Source organism: Acinonyx jubatus, chromosome D2 (assembly GCF_027475565.1).
Source record: "Acinonyx jubatus isolate Ajub_Pintada_27869175 chromosome D2, VMU_Ajub_asm_v1.0, whole genome shotgun sequence".
NCBI classification, from domain to species: Eukaryota; Metazoa; Chordata; class Mammalia; order Carnivora; family Felidae; genus Acinonyx; species Acinonyx jubatus.
Window position 1 is genome coordinate 49,587,992 of NC_069393.1, and position 21,364 is coordinate 49,609,355.

Sequence of the window (21,364 nt, forward strand, 5' to 3'; positions counted from 1 at the left end):
CAGACAATTCTAACTGATGGATTAGACTTCCCGAAGGAATAAAGTCTCAAACTCTTTTGCAGAACCCCTGCTTCAAGTAAGCAGCATTAATTGGTATTATTTACTGCTGTGTTCAAGTTACCCTGAAATGTTGTGACCTATTATCTCACAATTTCTAGGGGTCAGGAGTATGGCTTAACTAGGTGCCTCTGATTCAAGATCAAAGTTCAACTGGGTTAAGATCTGTTTCCAAGCTAACACATTATTGAGCAGACAGCCATAGGTCTTCCGTGACTGTTGCCCAGAGATCTTTATCACATGGTCCTCTACATAAGAGGGTTCACAACATGGTTCTTGATATCTCATAGAGCTAGCTATTAACAGGGAAGGGGGAGGGAGAGGAAACCACAGCCTCATTCTAATATAGCTTCAGAAGTGACACTATCAATCACTACTGCTGTATTTTGTTTCTTAGAAGTGAGTCTCTGGGTCCTGTTGGTGATGAAGGGGAGGGGATTACACTAAGACATGAAAACCAGGAGGCAGTGATCATTGGAGGCTATCTTAGACACGGCATACCCTACTATTTATCAATCAGTTTGGACATACAATATGGACCTTACTCTACAAATTACTGTTAAATAATTTCAACTGAAGGCATGAAAACTTGAATTTAGTAAATGATCAAAATCTTAGTCTTTCTTCAAACTTGTTTTTAATGGAAAAATTTCTTCAGCTTCTCTTAAAAATGAACTACTTGGGGCACCTGGGTGGCTCAGTTGGTTAAGTGCCTAACTCTTGATTCCAGCTCAGGTCATGACCTTGCAATTTGTGACACCGAGCCCTGCATCGAGCTCTATGCGGACAGTGCAGAGCCTGCCTGGGATTCTCTCTCCCCCTGTGTCCCTCCCCTGCATATTCTCTCTTTCATTAAAAATGAACTGACTTTGGAAAATAGTGATTTCCTTCAGAATTCCAAAAGAACAATATGAGCTAGGTCTGCAATGAGATTTCCTCCTGTAGATGATATTTTTAGTTTTTTATTTAAAAATGTAATAGCCATTGAGATAGGTAATAAAACCTAGACAGGTAAAAGGTAAACAAATTATGATTTTACACTTCACAAATAAACAACAGTTTAGACTTTTTCCCCCCACAATTAGTACGTTAGTATATGTATTAAACGTTTTAAAGCTTCACACTTGATTGTGAACATTGTTAGCACTTACCCAAAGGGAAACAAAATTGGAATTGTTACTTGATCAAGTACTTGTCAAGATGGCTCATTCACTTGCAGGCAGACATAGACTTGAAGGGAATAGCTGTAAAAACCAATTGGGTCATAGCATAGTGTGGCCCTGTGGTGAATTTTTCATTTCTTACAAAATCTCTCACTGCCACAATAATGGTTTAGGAATAAATAGAAACCCCAAGAGAGAAAGGCATAGTATATTTTCTCTGCATACCTGGATTGAATGATTATGACAATAGCTATGAGCCTTTTTAAGAACATACAACCAATCAATTTTTCTTGTATGTTTAGCCTATTTTGTTCAGTACTTTTTTTTTAAACTATTCTATTTACCATGTTTCACTAATATCACTATTCCCACTACTGACTCTAACCCATCTGAATATCCTTGGCCCCTTCACAGTGTTTTAGGTTTGGGTTTACTAGCAGAGTCTAAAAAGACCATGTTATACCTATATCTTTAAAACTTGTATTAAAGCTAAAATATGTACCTCATTAGGTCATTGGGAGGACTGAGTGGGACAAGATTAATAAAGCACTGGGACATAGCAAGCATGCAATGATGGTAACAATTGGAAAGGAGAGCAGGGGCCAATCAACTTCCCTGAGCAAACTCTGCTTAGCACTTATTGTGTATAGCGATGGAAAAAGAGAGGACTCTGAAAAATCTTTAACCCCCATGGAAACATGTAAAGAGGGGCTGAAAGAAGACACACCTGTCAGGTCAAGATAAATGAAAGAAGGGAAAGAATTTTTTGAATTCTCATATTTGGTCCACATTTACTCCTTTAATGGTTCAAAGGACATTTTCAGAAATTTCAGAAATCGAAAAAGTCTTATTGCAATCATCTAAACTCTGACCTGGGAAATTCCTACAGACCCTCCTGTTTCCTCCTTGTGCATCTCGGTTCCCTTTTGGACTCAACCTTACTCAATCTCTTATTGTGACAGAGATGGCTAACTATTAGACATTCAAGTTCTCCCTCTGTATGTTGAACTCAGGCTAGGAGAAGATGGTCTAGCCAGTGACTAGATTTCCCAGCTTCCTTCACAACCCTGTAACTAGTTCTTTGCAGTGGATCGTGAAGGGAAGTGGTGTCACTACCAGGGTGGGATAGTTCGGTTTCCCCACATGCTGGCTGAAAGAAAAGGGAAAGCCGAAAACAGAGGAAAGAATTAGCCTGGGTCCCTGAGTAACTGCACAGAAGGCCACCTGTGAAACACAGACACTAGGCTGTTATTCGAGTAAGAAATAAACTTTATATTGTGTTAAGCCACTGCAATTTGGGAGCTTCTTACATACCAGCTGGCATTCTCTTAACTAATAGTTACCCAGCTCCAGACTAACCCTTTTGCTGCTGACCAGGGAACTCAACAGAACTCTGTCTCAGCCCATTACTAATCAGCTGCACATACCCTCCGTGGGTGCTTAGGACTGTATCCAGTTCCCCAGCAAGGGTGCCAACCTGCCTAACAAACCCATCTACTCCTCTAGACCTCAAAAACCCAGGAAGAGAGAGGAGATAATGTGTTTGCAAACAGCTAGCTCTGGTCTCTGCATCTTGAAATTTCATTGTCCTGTCCCCAAAGTTCAATTAGAAAAACACTGCCATAAAATAACAATTAACGGGGGTGCCTGGGAGGTGTTGGACTTCTGCTCAAGTCATGATCTTGTGGTCTGTGGGTTCCAGCCCTGCATCGGGCTCTGTGCTGACAGGTCAGAGCCTGGAGCCTTCTTCAGATTCTGTGTCTCCCTGTCTCTCTGCCCCTCCCCACTCACACTGACTGTGTCTCTCTCTCTCTCTGAAAAACATTAAAAAAACCTTTTTAAATAACGTAACTACTGGATTTTGAAAAGTGAGGCACAATTTAATGGATACAATATATAGTAAAGCTAATTGTGGCATCAGGTGATGTTAAAGAAATACTTCAATTGCTAAGTCAGAAGAAAAAAAGCAGGGGTATAAAATCCAAGTTAGTTGCCAAGCACCAACAGTTTAGGTATCTGCTTTAAAGAATCAGGAGCCAGTATCCATTGATCTCAGTTTCAAGGCATTGCTGACTTTCTAGGATATAGTGAAGTCCCAAATAACAAACACACCACTCAAGTACTAGTCGGCAACAGAAAAAGGTCAATCTCCAACATCTCTTTGACAGAAGGCAATTGTCAATTCCACTCTATCCATGTGATACTGACGGACTCCCTGTAGAGTTCCAGGGTCCAGCAGTTCACCCCCAGGGCTGCTGAGACATAGTCCATTTGAACATATGCACAGCTGTGTTATTGTATCTGCTACAAAAGGCCAGCAGAATTAGCTGCAGCTGTTGTCCTAGTCACCCAAGACCTCTGGTGGTCTACACACAACTGAATGGAGTTTTTTTTGTTTTTGTTTTGTTTTGTTTTTTACCAAAAACAACTTCAAATGGATTATGTACTAAAATGAGGCAGAATGCAGTTGATTTGGGACACACAGAAGACATGGAGGTAATTACAAATAGCCATCTCTAGCTTTAATTTTGTTAGTTTAAGTTATTAAAGATTAAAGCTCATGAAGTTTATGGCTTTTTATGTGTTAGGCTAAATAACAAAGCATCTTTCTACCGTCATTCTTACAGCAAGTGTAACTCATAAAGCATGCAAACCATACTTATTTAAGAGGGTGCTGGCTCTTACTGCAGCTTTTAAACAAAATACTCTTTTACTACTGCTAAAACCCAAGTCACCGAAGTGTAGTTAAATTGTTTAGATTCTGGTGAATCACTATGGAAGCACAAATCTTGCATTAGAATAGCAACAGAGAAAGGTTGCTGTTAGAATGGAGTCAGTGGCAGCTGAGACTGTTTCCTCCCTCCTGTCCCTCTTTACTCTCAGGAATGGCTACTAATGAATAAACTTTATGGAGAAAATATGGGACAACTCTGATGGAGATAATATAGTCATAAAATCCATGTGCTTCCTAAGTAAGCCATAAACAGTAAACTCAAATTATACCTAATTACAAATTATCCAATCAATTAAACCATGAGAACTGCGTATGCCCCAGTGAAAACGAAAAATAATTGTTCTGGGATATTTTTACTAAAAACACATTCACTTGAAATATTGAGGCAGTAAACCACACATTCTGGTCCCTGGCAAGAACACGTACACGTTCTCAATTCTGCAGCTCAATGTACACATGTGAAATACAGCCCTAAATGACCAATGTATAGAATGTGACTTGTACCATACCATTGGCTGACCTGGACTTCATGACTTGATCCACCTAGTGGCTGAAATGAAGACTCTGAACTTTGTTAAGGTTAACAAAAGGGCTTTGGTGACGGCCACTCTACTATCCCGAGCTAGATAAACATAAACTTTCACCAACAACTATTTCACATAATATTTACCACCTCAATAGTGAATTTCTATATTCTAAAATCTTAGTAATTCAACAGGCCTGATAGAAGGGCTTGATAAAGGGGTTGAGGCGCCTGGGTGGCTCAGTTGGTTAGGTGTCTGACTACAGCTCAGGTCATGATCTCATGGGTTCAAGCCCCGCATCATCGGGCTCTTTGCTGACAGCTCAGAGCCTAGAGCCTGCTTCAGATTCTGTATCTCCCGTTCTCTCTGACTCTCCCCAACTGGCACTCTGTCTCTCTCAAGAATAAACATTTAAAAAATTTTTTTCAAAGGGGGATAAAGTGAAGAAATAAGGTAATGAAAATGTTGTAAACATCTGTGGCATATACTGGGGAGGAGCTTCACATACATGATTGCATTTAGTCCTTAACAGTACTACCATGTGGTAGGAACTATAATTGTTACTTTATAGAGCCAGACTTAGGCTTCATTTTACCCAAACACCTAATGAGTGCTGGGCTGGAATTAGAATTTGTTTGCTTCTAAAAGCCTTTGTCCGTACTGCTACATAATCCTCCTTCACAATATCTCTGAGTTACTGTCCTTATTGGTGAAACTGTAGACAAGCTTGTTAGTACAGGATCAAAGGATACAAATTTGATTATGTTCCTACAAAACATGCCAAGATCTAGGCAAAAAGCGTGGGGTAAATCATAATTTACTACAAATTATGTATAAAATCATCATTTCGTCAAATCTTCCTTTCTGACCATCAAACTGAATACATCCCCCAAAATAAAGATGACAATAAAACTTGGTAACTATTTCTCAAAATATTGAAGGGGTGACAATAAGTCAAAGAAATAAGACCTAACAAAAAAAAGAAAGATAACTTTAAGGTGTTGCTGGTGCTTCCTGAAAGATTCTCAGTGTTGCCTAGATGCAGGGTGACTTCTTAGTCAAGAGTAAAAGAAAACATCACCTAACCACGGTTTTGGCAAAGCAAGGAGGAAAGATGTCAGAATCAACTTTATCCAAGCTGTAGCTTTCAATTTTAAGTCATCAGTAGGCTGGACAGCTCTCAAGATAGTTTAGGCCAGGGATTAAAAAACTTTTCCTGTAAAGGGCCAGATAGTAAATATTTTAGGCTTTGTAGGCCCTTTGGCCTCTATTGTAACTATTCTGTTCTAGTATCATAGCACAAGAGCCTAGACAATAAACACGTAAAAGTGGTTGCATCCCCCAAAAATTTTACTTACAAAAAGTATGTGGTAGGCCAAGTTGGCCCACAGGTTGTTGTTTGCCAATTCTGGTTTAAGCTCTATTTTTTCCCCCATGTTGGGAGTGGAGGAGGTTTGCTTAAGTTATTATCACTTACCAGACAATGGGTTCTTGATGAGGAGGAAAGAAAACAGGAGGTAGAAGACAGAGTTGTCTTGATGCAAAAGCAAACAGGTAGGTTTATGTCTTCAGAGAAACTAAAAGGAACTATATAGGGGACACCTTTAACTTCAGGAATTTCCTCATTAGCAAAAGGAAAGGCTGAAGTAGATCAAAGAGTTTGAGAATACTCTGTTCAATTAAGTCTTGTGAAGTCCCAATGTGTAAAACACATTAATCCACTCACACTTTAGTTACAACTCGAATTAGCAAGGCTCATCTCACAAGACTGATCTTGAGCCATCTAAAATGCCCATGACTCTTTCCTAAATATCTGAACTCCAAGTGTAGGTTGAAAGCCACCGTGGGAGACAAACATAAAGGCTCTATTTGTGACATTTTGTGATTGTGTGATTTAATTTGTATTTATTCCTGCTCTTAAGGTAGACCTACATAACACTACAACTATTCTCATTTTAAGATGTCATCTATGGCATCTTCCAAGTAAATATCTATTAGTCATTAGATCTCTAAAAGAGCAACATGGTTGGTTGAACACAGTGTTGCTGTTTCTTTCTGCACAACAAATTGCTCAGATTTGTTCAGCTGTTAAAAACTTTTAAATGAAAAATTAAAAAATTTAAAAAAGTAAACACAATCCAATAGGCCTGGTCTTAGTGTCCATGTGAACTAAATTTCAGATTTATCCCAATTTTAATCTTGTCTTCACATGCTCAGGCTGCCATAACAAAACACCATAGATTCGGTGGCTTCACCGATAGGGATTCATTTTCTCAGAATTCTGTTATGATGCCAAGATCAAAACACAAGCATGGTCAGCCCCTAGTGAGATTCTTCTTTGCTACCTCCCTCTCTTCCTCCATCTCCACTACCTAAGGACACTGGGAGACAATCTATTGACAAGCCAAACTATGGACAGGTTCTGCCTAGATAACCTTATTCTCAACAGATTTTCACATCTTTGACATTTTTAATCTAACCCCATCGTTCTAGTCAGACTTTTTATGATGAGCTGTTTTTAGGTAGTATCATTTGGAGGGCAAAGAGAAAAACTAGAAATGTTGCTGTATGCTTGGAATGCATGCATTTACAGGAAGGATCTTCATTTTTTTTTCTTTTGATTAAACGCAGGAAGCACTACTAGAGCATTTTTTCCTCCAAACACTAAACAGATTTGAATTTTGGGCTTTAACCGTCTGTTTCAAGCAACAAGTATCTTGATTAGGAAGGTGTTTGCAGAAGTGGCCTTTCTGTAGTCACTGGAATTGAGTTACTTCTGTGAGACTGGCCAACAGACTGACTGCAGGTTTCCTATGAGGAAAGCACTGCCTGGCTAGTAATTGAGTTTGGGTTTTCATCCGAGGTGGCAATTGTCTGGTGATAAGGTTTCATCTCCTGCAAGCGCCTTTCTCTAGTGCCTAGCACAATGCTGGGTGCCAAAGAAGCATGCCATGGAGGTTTTCCAGGTGCTTTAAGCTCAGGATGCAGCCTCCCACCTGAGATTCAGGACCCCTGGGGAAGATAATACATAGAAACGCCGAAGGAGGCTGTCACTGCAATTATCTTTTTGGGAGCAGAGTAAGTCTGTTCCTCCAAGGATAGTTGTAGTTGTTTTTCAGAAAGAAATGTGGGCCCTTTTTAAGCACATTTGGTCCTAGCAGCTGTGGTATTTTATGTAGCATCTTCTTTTATTTTTCTCTCCTTTAAGACCAACAATAAACAAAGCTTACTTTTTCTTCTTTTATAACTTCACAATACATGATGCACAGTCACTGTAATTATTCCAAGAGGCAGCATGGTCTTGCATTTATCCCATTTTATCACCCACCGGAGGATACCATGTTTCCTATTACTGCTGGTGAACTTGATGCCATTATGTGTAATTTCTTCCAGATGAGCTGTAGCACTTAACTTTCTACTTCAAAATACTGAGTTATGTTTAAAACAAGCCTCGCTTCTATCAAGTGATTTCCCAAGGCAGAGAATTCAAATCTAATTAAACACATTGCTTCCCCATCAACGTCTTCTCTGTGCCCAAATTGTTTAAGAAGTACACAGGTGTCAAATCAAGCCTGGAAACAATTTTTAGGTTCTGGGTGGACATTAACGAAGATCGTTTACTAAACTACTAATGATAGAACAATAACCATAAGGGAACTAAAGATAATTTATAGAATGAGGTTTTTCAAGCTGCAATGCAGGGCTTCTTGTCTCGCTCTGCTGTCCCACATGTGCATAATACCTTTTGGGTTTTTCCTCCTACAGAGACTTTTTGGAATTAAGTGCCTACAGTGTGACAATGTGTTTAACAAGGTATATGGTTTATTTCTAACTGTCACAGCCCTAACAGTAAAGTATTACAGATATGCAATCCCTCACCCAAAATCCTGATAGCCATAGGTGTTCCAGAATTTAGAATTGTTTGGATTTTAAAAGATAATAAGGTGCATGTATATATTACATGTTCTATAACCAAACAGGATCAGGTAAAGTATCTGGGAGGCAAATTATCTGCAGTGAAACGTAAGTCATTATATTAAGTGAAATTAAAACACACACACACTAAAAATGGTTCATTAATAATCATCAATGTACTTGCCATACATTCACTTGATATTTTTTCTCCAGAGGCTTTTGAATTGTGCACTTGAAAATTAGCTGTTGGAGATGTTTAGGCAAGTTAAAAGAGGTTAAGTACAAAGCTATACTGCTAAAACATAGCTGGATTGGGATTTGAACCCAGGACTGTTTGCCTCCAAAGGCTATATTCCAATAAATGGAGAGTAATACAGATTAAAAAAAAAAAAAAAAAGATCTCGGTAAGAGAAAGCAGAACAAAATAGAGGTCAGACAGGGGGAGGAACAGGGCAGAAAAATAAAAGGACATTTAACCTAAGTAAAGAAAGAAATAGCCATGACATCCTCTGCCCAAGGGTAGCCAGAGAGACAATGAGAACAGTGATCACAGAGAGCAAGGTTTGGGGCGCCTGGGTGTCTCAATCGGTTACATGTGCGACTTTGGCTCAGGTCAGGATCTCCTGGTTCTGTGAGTTCTAGCCTGGTGTCGGGCTCTATACTGACAGCTCAGAGCCTGGAGCCTGCTTTGGATTCTGTGCCTCCCTCTCTCTTTGCCCCTCCCCTGCTCGCGGTCTGTCCCTCTCTCAAAAATGAGGGAGGGAGGGACGGAAGGAAAGAGAGAGAGAGAGAAAGAGAAAGAAAGAGAAAGAGAAAGAAAGAGAGAAAGAGAGAAAGAGAGAGAGAGAGAGCAAGCAAGGGGATGAGCAGAGTGGGAAGAGAATAGTGTGCCAAGGGTCCCCGGAGAAAAGATGGATTCTGCACAGACTGCCGGAGGAGGCTATGGGGATGACAAGAACCTTCTCATTGTACCAAAACTGTCTCCAATTTCCATAGCTCCTATTTATTAAGATGTATTCAAGCAATACCTACCATGTGCCAACACTAGGGAGAAAGCTATGAAAAACATGGGCATATCTCTGCACTCCTGGTCCCACCTCTTATTAGCTGTGTGGCAAAGTTATACTCCTTGGGGTTGCAATCTATTCACTTGTAAAATAAGGATAATATCTAGCCAAAAGATAGTAAATGGTGAAGAATATATTACATGTGAAGAACCAAGCACAGTGCCTAGAACAAAGCAAATGAAATATCTGTCAATACTATTAAAGGAATTTTATCCTTTGAGACAACTGATTTCTCTAACGAAACAACTGTCCACCTTCTGGAAGTATTTGCAGAAAGCACACCAGACTACAAAGTACCAACTTCTGGTAAAATATAATTGCTATTCAATCAGCAATCCTGGTGAGTTTGCTCTATTTTCAACTCCAACCCTAACTTGTTGTGTTATCCTGAATGAGTCATTTAACAGCATCTGCTCCCCCCTCTGTGAATTGACTTCTGCTTTTTAACTCAAGGGTATTGGAAGAGGCTTTAGGGATAAATGAAGGAGAAATCACTGCTTCAGCTAATATGCTGCTCCAAAACATGGGTTTTTAGACAACTCTCAGGAACTTGTAAGATTAGGAAAGATACACACGGAGATAAAGCAAGCTTCTCTTGCATGCTTGTACCTGAGAGGAATCTGTATGGGTGACCACAGCATAAGCAGAGAGAGTCTGAATTAACATTGCTTTTCTCAATCCTGCAGTAATATTCCCATTCAAAAATACAGTGCTCATTTGAATACAAACATCATTTTCTACCAAGTTAGAAAATTGAGAATCGCTAAACGAATTGATCCATTTCAACTGCTTTTATAATAGTACAAGCTGATAATCCAAATAGCAGTCATTCGTTTTTGACAACATCAATAATATTTTTTGGGCAATCACTTTCATTGAAAATCACCTATGCTGCTTTGCCTACCTATAAGACGGCATCCTGCAAGGGAAAAGAGTAAAGATCTTGGGTATATCCAGTGCCTTGGGCGCACAATTGGGAAAGGAACTGCTAGGACATAATTAACTCCAAGTGTTTACTTACTATTTGCTATCAATGCAATGTGGAGAATCCATGCACAATAGAAAGCTACCATCTTGAATACAGGAAATATACGTGGAAAAGCTGGAGTCATAGGACTATGGCACCCTATTATCTATGGGATAAAGTTCCTAATGTTTGAGGACAGTATCCGAGAGGCATAAAATAGTCTCTTTTGTCTGTGATGGACAACTAAAGACATGAGACAGAATCTTAGAGAACAGATTGTCTCCCCACCAAATTAGATCCCATTGGTCTGAATTTTTTCCCTCTCATCATCCTCCAGTCCTATTCAACCACATTCCCAACCCTGCTGTGAATTCATTTTTAGTCTTTGTACACTGTGTTCCCTTTGCCTGGAATCCTTTCCCATTCTCTAACCTCTTGGTTAACTCACCCTTCATGTTTCATATTATGACTAGGACTCTTCCCCTGATCTCCTAATGTCCTGGTTAGCTATCCCTTTTTGTGCTCACATAGCCCTTGACCTTCTGCATGGTAAAAGTTTCTCTCCTGATCTGTCTCTTCCACTTGACAATAAGCAAATTGAAGGCAGAGGCTCTGTCATATTCACAAGTGAATTCTCAGGGCCCAGCACAGAACTAGCACGGACACTTAGAAACTATCTGTGGAATGTTGACTGAATGAATGAGGCTACTTCCATGAATTAATCAAAGGATGACTGTAGTTCACTGTACCAGTGCCTATATCAACAGCACAACAAAAACTTATATGCAGCTTAGCAATGAATGTTTCAGGGGTGTTTACAGCCATCTACAGGACTGGCCACCATTTACTATCTTTAATTCTAGTTCAGACTTTATAGTTTGGTTCTAACTTCAGTGAAGGACAAGAACACAGCTTGACAATCTCTTAGTTTTGTTGATGAAAATGAACAAGAGTGAGAAATGAAAACCTCATTAGACTTGAAAGTATTTTTAGTTGGAGAACACTGGCTTTAGACTGCCAGCAAACCAAATGGAAGAGCATTGTAATGAATTGCATATATGTTAGTGAAAATGGTCAAGTGGGATCAGGATTCAAAGAACTGCCTACTATTTCTACCAAATCAGTCTGGTTGCCCAGCAACCACTCCATATGGGAATTGCACAGCATGACGACATAATAGATCACCATCTCAGAAGTGGACTGACAAGCCAAAATCATTAAGATGTGCAGTCTGACTTACATTAACCCTACGACCTTGGTCAACTGCGCATGAGTCTCATCCTTTGCCTACACAAAAGGTGAGGTCAGAAGAACACACAAATACTCTGGGTGCCCTGAGATACCTTGGATGTGTTTAAGGATAGCTGAATTCATAACCTATACAGATTTGATTACCTCTGCATCCCAAACTCTTCCCATTGCACTAGTTTAGTATACCAGTGATAAAAGGTGATGTCTTGGCTGGCCTTGGCAGAAAGAGAAGACCTGTGTTCTTCTATGCCATTTCGGAGTCTCACATTCCTTCTGATCTGTCACTGTTACTACCCACTCTTTTTCCAAAAGAAGGAAAATAGCAACTATAAAGCTAATAAAACAGCAAACTATAAAGCTAATGTTCTAACATTTTTTTACTTAAAAATAGAAGAAAATAACACTGTAAAAAAACTAGAAAAAAGGACATCAAGGGATTTATATACAAAATGAACAAATGAATAAATAAAATCAAGTTACCGTTTGTTAAAAATCACTATACAGTTCTTATATATATTATGTATGCCAAACATTATTATCTGCACCTGGGTTGATATGCCAAGTACTCAGAACACTTAATTTTATGAGATACATGTTATGAACATCACCCCTAAAAGATACAAAGTTTAAGTAGCTTGCTACAGGCCAAGTATCTACCAAGTATCAGACCCCGGATTCACACCAGGCTGAGTGACTCCAAAGATGACCCTCTCACCTCTGCACAATGCTCTTTCAAGAAAGGCCCATAAGTATATGAAAAATGCTTCTATCACTAGTAATAAAAGAAATACAAATGAAACCTAATAGCAATGTGCTATTCACCAATCCAGCTATGATTTAACACAATGCTAAAATTTAACATAGACACTGTTGTATAGGGCGTGTAACATGGTGAATCCCAACTCTTGCCAATTTTTTCAATTATCATCACAGTGGAATGGCAAAAGATGGTGAGTATAATAGTGATCCTCCATATTAGTCACATAATTCACTACTTTCAGTGAATTATGGGCAGTATTTGTAATTTTTATCTGTTTGTTCTGATTATATTTATTGAAATATAACTTCATGTCTATTTAATGTAATTAAAATATTGGGTGTGCAAAAATATTCAGTGTAATCAAGGATTAAGTAAAACTCCTACTTTCAGAGACTGTTGGTGAGAATATTTAGTATAACCTTTCTAGAGTGAACCTAGGCATTATGCATAAAGAGCCTTTGAAAGCTGTCCTTTGACCTACTCCAAGAAATCTGTCCTAAAGACATCATCAGAATTTTTGGCAATTACAAACATTAAATATTGACTAATAATTTAGAGTTGTAAAAACCAAAGTGTTCTAATGTCCAAAATTAGATGACTGTTGTGTAGTTATGAAAGACAAAACAATCACAGCATAGAACTCACTTTAACATGAAGTGAAATTACCAGAATATCTCTCACACACACACTCTCTCTCTCTCACACACACACACACACACACACACACACACACACACACACTCTCTCTCTCTCTCTCTCTCTCTCTCTCACACACACACACACACCTCCCTGCCAGAGAGAGAGAGAAAAGGAAAGAGATAAAGAGAAGGCTTCTCTGGAATACAATATCCAAAAATAAGTGGTAAGTTTATTTAACAATCGTCAGTGTTTTTAATTCCCAACTTCTAAATTTTCCTCAATATTCTTAATGTAAAAATAGTAAAAAATTAATTAAAACCTATACCATCTACTAATACTCTGAGCTTGAATTAGAGGACCAGAAATCATTTAACATCTTAGTTTAAATGTCTACAGTGCCTTAAAGCACTTAAAGCAAAGGAAGAAATATGAAGCTCTCAGATTTAAAAAAAACAACCCTTACAGCAACAAAGTGCCTTACAGTTTACAAATTACTTTCCCAGAGAAGACAAGGCCAGTTTAATCCTGAAATGACCTTTCAGGAGAAAAGTCCTAATATTAAAACTTAAGAAAAAGAGCAGACAGACCTCACTGTTAGATGCATGAGGGGAGTATGTTGACTGACCTCACCCCATCTCTAACCCCAGCACTGAACTAAGCAGATGAGAAGTCCTACTCGGCCAGAGTCATGGGTTAGGTCATTAAGGTCAAGGCCTACACACAAAGTTCCTTTGATTCTAAATCTGGCATACTTTCCCTTAAGCCATCAAAATAATCAGGTCCTTCTGTGAGGGACACAATACGGAGAGGAATTCCCTTTTTTCTGAGTTTTGCTAGGAGCAGCATAAAACACAGGTTTCCAAGTAGACTAAATTCGGGATTAAATACATAGCTATGTGTTTGCTATGTGATCTTTCCAAGCATCTCATGTTGAGCCATTAGTGTTCCTGTCCCTAAAATAAGAATAGTAATGCCAGCACCTGTAAGCCTATCATGAAGATTAAATAAGATATGTACTATGTGCTTGGTGCCATGTGACTTTGGGCAGCTATTTCTTGCTCTTGGCAGGCATCACCCCCTGCCTCATCCCACTGATGCACAGGCACAGACTTGTTTTAAGCCTGAATATCTTCCTTTTGTAGTCAAGAAGACCGAGTTGGATGCCTGGGTGGCTCAGTTGGTTAAGTGTCCAACTCTTGATTTCAGCTCACAGTTCATGAGAGCAAGCCCCACAGCGGGCTCTGCACTGCTTGGGATTTTCTGTCTTCCTTTCCCTCTGCCCCTCAAACTCTCTTTCCAAATAAACTTTATAAAAAATAAGAGTTAAGCACCATCCTGCAGAGAACAAATATATAATACAAGTAGGAGTATAAATCTTAAAAATGCCCACTTTACCTAGATATTTTCTTAATACTCTGTACATTTGCCACAGCATGCTCAATACAGACCACTGAATCTCTTTTGATGCTAAATATAAGAAACCACAATGCTGTTTTGCCTGCATGTGACCAGGGCCTGATGGAAGTCTTTCTTTTTTATTATTTCCTTTTTAAACATGGAAAATCTGGCTTGAAGATATGCAATGGGAAAAAGCACGTACATTTTATTTTGTCACTCTGAAGGCTTTACACTAAGCCTAAAAGCTTTTGGCTAAAGTGAAAAAACACTAGAGACCCATTTTGAATAGCAAGAGAACCTGAAAAGATTTCAGCTCATCTGCAGTTGTGGTGGCTGGCAGGAGGTACCTTTTTTTAAATTGATTTTTCAAATGCCTAATCGTCATCAAGCTTGCAGATTTCAACCTTGTCAATAGAGTATAGGCAAACCTTCACACAGAATGAGAATTTTGAAAAATCCTAAGTTATTTAGACTCTAAGTTTGAAAATGGGGAGATTGGAGACATTGACAGTAATCCTAAGGGAATGAAGGTTCCCAAGTAAACAGATAGAAGGCCAACTCCTAACTACTTGAACGAATATAGAGATTAGGCCAAGGAAAGGCCTCATTTGAACAGCTGCATGACACAAAACTCTTGCTAGAAATTTCCAAACTGGGCTTGGTTTCCTCTTCTTTGTCCACATCTGCTAGCTTTACAGTGGGAATGCTTGAATGAAATGTCAAGTACAAGGAAAGCTCTTGAAATTATCCCTAAGTCAGAGTAACCAATCCTTTAATAGTTACACTGCCACTAAATCAGGGTATCTGCAGTCAGCCTGGCTGGGTGAACACTTTGGTTGCCCCCACCATTGGTGATTCAAAGTCAAAAGATTCTTGGGGCATCTGGGTGGCTCAGTTAAGCATCCAACTTCAGCTCAGCTTAGGTCATGATCTCACTGTTTGTGGGTTTAAGCCCTGTGTCAGGCTCTGTGCTGACAGCCTGAAGCCTGCTTTGGATTCTCTGTCCCTCTCCCACTCACAGTCTCTCTCTCAAAAATAAACATGAAAATAAATTAAAAATAAAGTAAAAAAAATCTAAATTATAAGATTAAATATGAGAAGTCCAACAAAATTCTCATTTTATCATTTATTACTTTTTCCCTTTGAGATATCTAATATTAAGTAATGGCCAGATACTTTTTCTCATTTCGAGATTCCCCTTGCTGTGCTGGTTCCCTGAACATAAACAGTCTACAGGTTAGATCATCAAGCACCAAGTGAGAAAAAAATAAATTCAGTAACACCCATTTGCTTTAGAAAAATTTAATTCATTAACAGTTACTGGTTTTCTTGCTCCTCTACAATTCTCCCTGAACATAAACAGTCTACAGGTTAGATCATCAAGCACCAAGTGAGAAAAAAATAAATTCAGTAACACTAACCCATTTGCTTTAGAAAAATTTAATTCATTAACAGTTACTGGTTTTCTTGCACATCTCAATTAGGGCATTGAATACTACTGCTGTGAAATCATGCTAAATATTTCATATGAAGCATGTAATTTAGATTCTATTTAAAATGAGTTTCATAGTATATTCCAATTCCCGGTATGTCTGTATTCCCTGAAGTCAGAGCAGCTGTTACTTTCTTTCCTGTAGCTTCTGTGATTAAAACAGTGCCCAGCATAGCAGGCACTCAATCAGTATCTGGGAAGTGACATGACAGATTCCAAGCAATCGGAGTTGATTTTCTCCTGTTGGTGTTACTGGTTACATCTTTCACATAAAGTTTTGAGAAGTTCCATGACTGTCTAAGGGCAATCAGTGGCAGAAATGGAAGGAGATCTTAGACGACCTTTCTGATGTCCTGAGAGAACATCCTTTCCACCACACCACCCTATCTCCCAGCAACCACCTTCTTTAACTTCATGACGGCTGAGTTAAATAGTGGCAGTGGTTGTAAACAACAGAACAACTTTCTGACATGTGTTTATGTTGAAGATACTAATAAAAGAGCTGCTTCTCGTAAACTTAGCTACCAAGTTAGTTACATTTGCTCATAAATATGGATATAAACATTTGTTTGTCAAATCTAATACTGCTAATTCCCCCAGACAGAAGAATCACTTTTTGGTCTAGGAGAAAACTCTTTCCTTCCCACTTCTCCTAGGCTCTCAGCCAGTTTTCTCAAACCATGAGCTCCTCAATGAGTCTAAGGATTTTAAGGTAGAGGAGATGGAAGGGAAACTTGAATTTCTTGCAGGCTACTTCTGTTTTCTACACCTATCTGCCCCCTAAGGCAAGAGAGCAACAGAGTCATACACCTACTTTAAATGGAGAGAGGAAAGAATGGGAGGTGTAGGTCAAAGGGTAACAAGAAAACCTAAGTATAATGGTAAAATGAAGTTTATATCTCAAAAAGTCACATGTATTTTTTTTCCAAGTCAGGAAAAAGTATTACAGCAAAAACCACAAAAATTAACAGAATAAAAATATATATCCCATCTCTGTTTTCAAAATAATAAACTTTACTACTAATACATAAGAACTAAACCATTCTTTTGGACTCTCATAAAAAGATTAAGTAGTTTGATAATAAGCTATATGCAAGAGAACAGACACTCCTAAGATGCCAAAAAATTTTTTAAAAATGTTTGAAAAGCTTTCAACATTTCTTTTGACCCAGAAATTACATTTCTATGAATTTATCCATTGAACGTAATCATATAAATTGACAAAGATGTTTGTATGAAGACGTTCATTACAACAAACTGAATGCCAACCAGTGGGGAAATGGTTTTAAATATGGGTTTCAACATGCAATGGCATCTCCTACAACTGTTACAACTGATGGTAATAAATTAAAAGGTTAATAAAACAGTATTACCTTCTACCCTGCATAGGCTTATGTACATGTAAAAAGTCTGAAAATCTATGTAATATGAAAGGTTATTTCTGAAGACTTTTTTTTTAATGTGTATTTTTCATAGCACAAGACAGAGCATGAGCAGGGGAGGGGATGAGAGAAAGGGAGACACCAAATTGGAAGCAGCCTCCAGGCTCTGAACCGTCAGCACAGGGCACAACATGGGGCTTGAACTCACGAACCAAACCGTGAGATCATGATCTGAGCCTAAGTCGGACACTTAACCGACTGAGCCACCCAGGCGCAACTGAAGAGATTTTATTTGACTCTTTAATTTGGTTGTATTTTCTGTGATTTCTGAATATTTATTATTTTTATGATTAGATATACCTTAAAGGTTACAGTCATTTTCATTCTAGAAAGGAAAAGAGGGAAGGAAAGGGGGAGTATAGGAGGGAAGGGAGTCATCTCTTTCGGTAAAACCAGAGTGACATCCCATAACTCAAAGATTTGGCCACCAAGAGTGTTCTTGGGGAGAAAGTAACAAGATCAACATCATTAACAAGATCCTCAAAGGAACTCTGTCCTTTTGCTCCCCTGAAATTCTTCTCTATACTTAAGGTCTACGGACCAGATGGTAATGTGCTGCAAGGTGTACTGACTCAGATACCTTCTTACCATTGGCCTGGTCTTTCTTTTTCAGGGGTTCCTCCAGGAGCCCAACCTCAGGTCCCATTATAAATTTAAGTTCAAAACTCCAAGAACTGCATATTCTTTCTCTCCATGTTCTCTGCTTTGGATTTATACCTCTCTTACCTGTCAAAATGCATATATCATGGTCTCTGCTAAGTAGCAACTGACACTAGTGAGCTATTATGATTAATTACAACTATTTTAGCATTCTATTTTTTTTTTAAACAAACGAGCATGTGAGATGTTTTGGGAAAAATAAAGAAATATCAAGCATGGTTGTTATACTCAAGCTTGGGAGACCACAAATAATAATGCCAGAAATTTATAAAACTAACAACAGCAATGTGAGCTATATAACAGTGCAGTAAGTATTTACGTCAACAGTGGGGTCAGATGAGTTGGAGGTTTGGAGGTCATATGACCAGAGTGTGAGACCCAGATCCTTCCCCTTCCTTGTTCAGACAAGGGGTCTTAATTCCTCTGGGTCTCAATTTGTTTTTCAAGAAATTAGATATTGTAATATTAATAGCTTCTTTATGGGATTAAGAGAGATTTGTAAAATATTGCATCCATGGGTGTACAGGCATAATATCCTTCAAAGCACTGGTTTACTTTATTATGCCCTATGTGATCAGTTTCCTGATGTATCTCCATGTTAGACCAACCCTGTTCACTTCTCCCTGCCTTGGCAAGAATACTTGTGCTCAAATCAGCAAGAAAAAGAAACCTGAGTCATAGAAGCAGCTGCACATCGAGTTTATCACTTCGAGTTAGACATCATCAGTGGCCCCTGGGAGATACTCGTCATTTCTGAGTGATAAAGAATAGGAGACTAAAGATTTCAGTTGAGTGACGTGGATAAAGCAAACATGATGTGAACCCTTTTCACTTTTTAAATCTTCCGTTTAACCCAGTGTCTCTCAGTACCAAGTTTTCAGAATTCACAGAGAGGGAGACCAGTCTGTTTTGTTTCAATATAGAAGAAAAAGTTTCAGATGAACACTGGAATTAAGAGTTTATGCCCTCTCTTGTACTCTCCCCACCTACTTGAACTGTGGCTTTAACATGATTCTGAAATCCCAAACTTACAAAATAAAAGAAGGTCTGATACTTTTTAAAGTGTTAAGTCTCTCAAGTAGTGGACATACTAATAGAGCTACTCCCCCTGCCAGCTTTACTGAGATATAACTGATCAATAAAAATTATGTATGTTTAGCATCTAAATATGATCGTTTGATATACACATTGTGAAATGGTTACCACAATCAAGCTATTTAACACCTCCCTCAGCTCACATAGGTGTGTGCGATGAGAACCCCTAAGATCTACTGCCTTAGCAAGTTTCAGGGACACAATGCAAGATGGTTAACCAGAATCACCATGCTGGATATTAGGCTATCACATCTTGTTCATCCTACAATTCCAAGTTTATACCCGTAACTTTGAGAGGTCATAGAGAATAGGGCACTGCCAGGTGAATACAGACTGGCAAATACATTAAAGGGAAAAAAGCCAAAATTCTGCAAATTACAGATTTTGTGAGCTTGTAATTAAACCATTGCAGAATCCTACCCTGCTTATGTATCAGGCAATTCATGAGCCTTTAGAACATAATGTTATGATCACTGGCTTACTAAAAGCCAGTCACATTGTAAACGTGAAAGATTGTAGGCTTAATTTATGTAAGTCTGTTAGAATGAGCAAGAATACTTTTTTTGTGCTTAACATTTGCTGATTTTCAAGCCACTTTCATGGTATTTCTTAAAACTTCATAACCTCTCCCTAGGCTAAAAATGGGTTTTTGTTCCAATTCAAATTCAGGAGGAAACACACAAAAGATAATTAAGGGTTACAAGGGAGCAAAGCTAGTGAATGGAAGAGCTAGGATGTTAGCTTGACTTGTGAAGGGTGATCTAGTGTCCTGGTCACCACAATCCCAATCTCTTTTCAAAGGCTGAATTTACAGGTGTGAAGGTATTAGGAGGTCCGTCTACTTTGTCTTTTTTTAAACTTTTTAACACTGGGATGACTCATTTCACAAACAAATACTATTTGCTTCAGTTCAAGAGTCAAACAGCTAAGTGGCTGAGAAGTAGGACAAATCATTCTTATATTGGTAACCATTCAAATCCCTGCATCTCTGAAATCCTGAATTAGAGATTTCTGTAATGCTTCATTCAATCAAAAAGACCATATTTTTCCCCTTGGACATTGGCTATATACTATAAATTGCTTAGTTTATGAACTATTGTTAAAGGAATTGACATTGCAACTTCAACCTAAGTAACCACTGACAATTTCTACTGAAGTTTTAATTTTTTTTCTGGGTTAATTACTTCTTTTCTGGTTTTTATCATACAGGAGGTCATGATTTTGAAAATTAGCCATTATATTTCTGCATATTTTCATGCAATGAATCAGAATGTAAAGGTAGATATTTTAAGTGGATCACAGTCTAGCCATCTGACCATTATATCACCTCATAATTAAACAAACTTTTGAAAAACTATTACTTTCTGAATTGATATGAACCCCTTTTCTCAATGCAGATAATCATCCAGCACCTCAAATATCTCCGTTTCTTTAGAATCCTGCTGAAAAACCCAGTTGAAATCAAGTTCCTTTGATGTTATTTTTTCACCCAGTCTTGTATCTCCATTACTACCATGGCACTCCTCCACAACATGCACACATGCATGTGAAGCATGTTGCATATACCTGTGTGCACACAGAGCTATATAGTTACATTTGGAGAAGTTTGCAAGACTTCTTCAGGAACACATTTAAAGTCATCCAGGATTTAGTCCTGGGCATTTAAATTAGGCTAAGTCACAAACTGTCAGTGGAAAACAAATATTGTCTTTGCACTTCCAGTCCTATGAATTTTCTTGACTTTTCCCCCTTTTTCCCTCTTTACCCAATTACAATGTAAAACTCACTCTGAATGTTCTTGGCTTTGCTCCTCATGTGTTAAGAAGTCCACTTATCTGTTTCTGAATTTCAATGCCTCCCAGGACACTGTTGGTTGTTTTCCAAGCTTCTACGTATCTAGCCTGTCACCAGCAACATCAGCTTCCCCAAACCAACCTTGTCAGTGTGTGGCTCATCCCTTTGGAGAAAGGGAAGAGGGCCAACAGAGAGGACAACAGAGTGATCAAGCAGGAATGAGGATTTGTCAAATCTTTTGTTTCCCAGGCACAGCCCACTCCTCCAGAAGATTAGAGGATGCATTTTCCTTCGAAGTTTTTAAACTCTGCCACATTCATTAGTTAACTGGTTATCACTGTGGAAAATTCAGCTGGGACAAGGTTTGCCACAGGCATTACGTTTCAGTCATTTTTTAGGGCCTAAT